Source organism: Bombina bombina, chromosome 3, assembly GCF_027579735.1.
Source record: "Bombina bombina isolate aBomBom1 chromosome 3, aBomBom1.pri, whole genome shotgun sequence".
Classification (NCBI taxonomy): domain Eukaryota; kingdom Metazoa; phylum Chordata; class Amphibia; order Anura; family Bombinatoridae; genus Bombina; species Bombina bombina.
In genome coordinates this window covers 175,347,230-175,353,229 of record NC_069501.1, presented here as the reverse complement: position 1 = coordinate 175,353,229, position 6,000 = coordinate 175,347,230, and positions in this window count along the sequence as shown.

Below are 6,000 nucleotides of genomic sequence, written 5' to 3'. Positions count from 1 at the left end.
ATATATTTAAAAAGTTCCATAACATTCATACCTTTAAATCTTTATTAATGCAACTAGGAACCAACATTCACACAGTAGTAGCGGTTAGAGAATTTAAAAACACTTAAACCCAGTCATGCATAATTGTTTTAGTGCATATAAATATATAGATCAGCATGGGCCCACTTTGAAATATCTAAAGTAAGCTAAGCCCTTACAATCCGAGGGCTGATTAACTTTTAACTATTAGTCTTAAGTAGGCACCATGATTGACCAGCTATTAGCAAAAGATTTCTAGTTTTGACAAGGGTAAGCAGGTTAAAAACGGCAGACAGGAGAGACAGAGCTGCTCCTGCTGGACCCCTGACACGCGTTTCACAGAACGCTTCCTCAGAGGGGGTGCGGGCCTCCGCTACTCAGCGTTATTTATGAGCCTATTGAGCCCACCTTCCTAGCATCATTGGTTGTTCATTGTGGAAAACAAGTATCCGATTGGTTCACAGATCTGTTAATCAAACCAGTCAGCTCTGACGTGGGTTATCTTACAGCGTGACCGGAGGGCGTGAATCATAGGGCGTGTTTCCAGCAATAGTAGAGCCAGTCACAGTTGGTATACTGGGGGTGTGTGAGAACTGCTCTGTGACGATAGGACGATCACAGAGTGGTGTAAACAACAGATTTGGTTGGTATATCAGATTAGCTTACAAAGATACTAATGATCATATTGAAACTCGGAACATAGGAGTTATTGTAAACATAAATTGATATATGGATAAGCTATAAGAGATGATTAGAACAATCGTAAGTTATGATAGAGAGAAAAAAACACTTGGTACAAGAAAGTGCCGTATTAGCACTGCTGATGCATTATAATACGAGAATACCAATGATCATATTAAAACCCTGGACGTAGAGGTTTTTATAAATATAGATAGAAATATAGATAGATTATAGGAGATAATGGGAACAATTGTAAGTTATGATGGAGAGAAAAACATAGTGCAAAGAAGTGCCATGATAGCACTACTGATGCATATAGTACAAATGATATAGATAATTGTATGCATATTCAGAAATATCTGAAAATTCCTAAATAAAGTGCTTTTAACAAAGTTGGAATATGTAGTAAAGTCATGATCTATATACAACATATAAGTTAAAGTTTTTTCAAAGAAAAGATAAATTGTTCACAACAAATGTAGTGGATATTAAAAAGAATATTGTGTTATATATATTGATACTGTTCAATGATATTTACATATTTTTGACAAATGGAAAGTCAACAATGTGAGGTACTCATGGATAGAGATATATATTCTCTTTATTATTATTTACTGTAATGTTTTACAGTGAACTGACCTCATAGAATAGTTTAATTATTGTTTAAATTCTATTTACATCATTAAATGTTGCTAACTTGCAAACAGTTTTTACTGGTGAAGAAGAAAGAGCACATATGAACTAGAAAAAATGCTTTATGGCTTTTTACTATAGAACCATTAATCATCAGAGGCCAAGTGCCTAAATAGACATAGAGCCAGGAGATCATGAAAATCTATGTCAGAGATTGCTACTTTTAGATTCCACTGAAGGGTGAATGTTATAGTAGTGATAATAAGTGTTAAAAAAGATTTTATTACAAGACCAGAGACTCCTATTTTTGCTTTACTCTTTCTTTACTACTCAATGCAGACTTTTAAAGAACAATAACATTGATAAGATATATATAACATAATACATAATATAAGAAGCTAACAGAAGCTTGTTATAGTGAGAGAAAAAACAGCCAATCAGCACAGAGAATAGCCTATAAACTGAGTACCCAGCAAACACTCTTCCTCTTTCTTTTGCTGCTCAAATACAGATAAGTTGTGCATAATTATATAAATTCATAATTGTTTTGATCTGTATATATATTTATTTGTCTATAGTGTTATACAATTGTACCCTTTGTTTTTCAATTTATTAAACTTCTGTTCCGTTTTTGCTCTGTTTTTATCTTAATTTTCCGTTTTTATATTATTTATTTATTTTCTCATGTTATTGCCTTTTTTCGTATCCACAATCTGATAATTTCAATGAATCTGATAATTCTGATGGCCCCCCAGCAGCCAAAAAACAGAAAAAGAAAATCAAAAAATCTTATGATTACAGTGAGGACGAGGAGGACTTTATTGATTGTTTGGGCAATCCTAGATTTAAACCAGACGAACTACACCATCCCAGGTCCACCGAGTGGTATCCCCCCATTGACTTAGCCAAATTCATTGATCATCAACTTTGTAAACCCATGAAAAAACAAACCCGTAACAAAATGAAGGCTGAATGTCCTCGCCCCCTTTTACCAAAAAATGCTTCTATCACCCCAGAAGTTGATCCAAAAATTCTAAAATTTATTGGCACCCCAGGTTATAAATTGAAGAAAGGAGTAGACAGATCCTGGAAAATTTGCCAAGATAAGCTTTTAGATTCTGTCGGGCCCCTCACTAAACTATTTGAACTGTCCGAACAAGGTGTAGCTGAAAATTGTCCCTTGGATCCCTACGTAGTCAGAGAATGGGTCCAAAGACTTCTTTGCTTTATTGGAATTACTAACTGTGCAATGTCTGGCGAAACATTTTAAGGAAAATAGATCCTAAAATTTCTGATTTTTCCTCAAGCAATACCGCTTCTGATAACAAGGGTCTTTTGTTTGGAGATTCATACTTAAAAGACCTTAGACAATATGTCAATACCTTCTCTAACCTAAATAAAGTAAAGACATCAGTAAAGAAAATTTTCTATCCTAACCAGAGTTTTTCTGACAGGGCCGGGAGAGGTAGAGGCCGCTTTCCCGGGCCGCCAATCCTATTTATCCAGGTCTCACTACTATCCCCAACAATCCCAATACCAACATCAATTTCAGACACAATTTCAAAGAGGTTATTCAGACCCATCTACCTCCTCTTTTTTCCCGACAAGAGGTCAACCCTGGACTCAGAGATGTTTTAGGACCAGAGCCAGAGCTAGACAAGCTCCAGGTAAGTTTATTATTTCCTCCCCTTGTTTCTTTTTTTCCAGAAAAAAATGGTGGCAGACTCGCCCTGTTTGCTCAAAATTGGGCTACAATTACTTCAGACCCCTGGGTCTTACAAGCAGTGTCAGGTATTCTCATAGAATTCATATCTCCCCCAATTCAAAACTGTCTTCCTCACCCCATTCATTTTTCCCAGGAGGACTCTCTTTTAGTCAAGAAAGAAATTTCAACTCTCTTTTCCAAAAAAGCAATTCTTCCAGTCATTCAGTCCCAAGATTTTTACCTGAGAAACCTATTTCTAGTAAAAAAGAAAAACAACCAGTTCAGGCCAGTCATAAATTTAAAGTCCTTAAATGCCTATGTTGTATACCATCATTTCAAAATGGAAGGAATACACTTATTAAGAGAATGCTTAAGAGAAAACGATTGGTTGGTTCGTCTAGACCTTACAGACGCCTATCTAACCATCCCAATCGCTCAAGAACATTGGAAATTCTTGACATTCCGTTGGGAAGACCAATTTTGGAATTTCACTTGTCTTCCTTTCGGCCTGTCTTCAGCTCCTTGGATTTTCACCAAGTTACTCAAACCCGTAGTGGCTTGGTTGAGACTCCGAGGGATTCGTCTGATAATTTATTTAGACGACATTTTAATAATGGACCAAGATTTTTATTCCCTTCAGAATCATCTAACTACCACAACTTCCTTACTAGAATCTTTAGGTTTCATTGTCGGTCCTTTACCCTACAAAATCTCTAATTTTCTTAGGTTTCAAAATCAATTCAGTACTCTCCACTCTGAGTCTTCCTCCAGACAAAGTGAAGAACATCAAGAAGGAAATTGCCAAAACTTTATCCAAAGATTCAGTCCCTATCAGAACTATAGCCAGAATAGTAGGGTTACTATCATCCTCTATTCAGGCTGTCTTTCCCGCCCCTTTACATTATCGAGAACACCAGAGATTAAAAATCCTTCATTTGAGAAAAGGGTTTTCCTACTCTCACTCGATTCCTTTGTCCCTAGAGGCCAAGGAAGAAGTCTCTTGGTGGCTTTCTCACTTAGAAGCCTGGAATGGGAGAGCCATTTTTGGCAGGACTCCAGATTTTGTTATAGAATCTGACACCAGTCTTTCAGGCTGGGGTGCGCGCTGTGGTCCTACCATCACAGGTGGCAAATGGACATTGGAGGAGAAACGTTTCCACATCAATTGTTCGGAATTATTGGCTGGCTCGTTTGCAGTCAAAAGTTTTGCCAAATTTTCTTCTCCAGTTTCTATTCTCCTGCGCATGGACAATATTTCAGCAGTGCGATATCTCAATCGTTTGGGAGGCACCAAGTCGAGGAACTTGTCCAACATAACCAAAGAGTTTATTCATCTTTGTTTGGACAGGAATATTTCCATCAAAGCGGAATATATACCAAGACAATCGAACACAGCTGCAGACTGGGGATCTCGTCATTTGACAGATTCCAGCGATTGGAGATTAGACAAGAAAATGTTTCTATCCCTTCAATCTCTCAGAGGTCCCTTTTGTTTGGACCTTTTTGCATCCAGGACCAATTTTCAAATTTGCCCATACTTCAGTTGGCGCCCAGACCCGGAAGCAGCGGCCATAGTTGCTTTTCTCCATCCATGGCCCCCTCAGAAAGCTTATGCTTTCCCTCCATTCTCAATGATCCCGAGGACAATTTCAACTGTTCGCAGGGATCTTCTATGCCTAACTATTGTGACTCCCTTTTGGCCAACCCAATCATGGTACCGCTCCCTTCTAGAGATGTCCATCAATCTTCCAATTCTTCTTCCTCCGCTTCCTCACCTGTTAGTCAATCCGGAGGGCAATTATCACAGTCTAATTCTCCAAGGCTCTCTTCTTCTGATAGCTTGGACAATATCAGGGGACCCTGGTCTCTCCGAGGTCTTTCGGAGGGAGCTAGATCCCTCATTCAGGATTCCTGGGCCCCAGGTACCCGCAGATGCTATTTTGCCGCATGGTCAAAGTGGTCTGGCTGGTGCTTGCAAAGGAATTTGGATCCCGTTTCTTCTGATTTTAACCCAGACCCGGAAGCAGCGGCCATAGATGCTTTTCTCCATCCATGGCCCCCTCAGAAAGCTTATGCTTTCCCTCCATTCTCAATGATCCCGAGGACAATTTCAACTGTTCGCAGGGATCTTCTATGCCTAACTATTGTGACTCCCTTTTGGCCAACCCAATCATGGTACCGCTCCCTTCTAGAGATGTCCATCAATCTTCCAATTCTTCTTCCTCCGCTTCCTCACCTGTTAGTCAATCCGGAGGGCAATTATCACAGTCTAATTCTCCAAGGCTCTCTTCTTCTGATAGCTTGGACAATATCAGGGGACCCTGGTCTCTCCGAGGTCTTTCGGAGGGAGCTAGATCCCTCATTCAGGATTCCTGGGCCCCAGGTACCCGCAGATGCTATTTTGCCGCATGGTCAAAGTGGTCTGGCTGGTGCTTGCAAAGGAATTTGGATCCCGTTTCTTCTGATTTAACCGAAATTATTAACTACCTTTCCCATCTTTTTGACTCAGGCCTGGCTTACAGAACCATTAATGTTCATAGGTCAGCTATTTCAGCCAGACATATTTTAATTAATAATTTACCTGTTGGCAGACATCCTTTAATCTGTAGAATTCTTAAAGCCATTAGATTAAAACGACTTCCTGTCCCCAAACATGAATTTTTCTGGGATGTAGATTTAATTTTCTCCCTTTTCAAATCTTGGCCAGATAATAATTTGTTATCTCTGAAACAACTTTCTGCTAAACTTGCTACCCTTCTCTGTCTAATTTCTTTTAGAAGAGTATCTGGTGAAAGCTTTAGACTGGAACTCTAAACGTTTCTCTCCTGAAGGAGTTACCTTTTTTCTTTCTCGCAGAACTAAAACTTTGTCTACTTCTATTTTCTATCCTTATCTTCCTTTCTAACCCTCTCTGTGTGTGGTCGAATGCTTAAAGTCATATGAATCTAAAACTTAGATTTTTA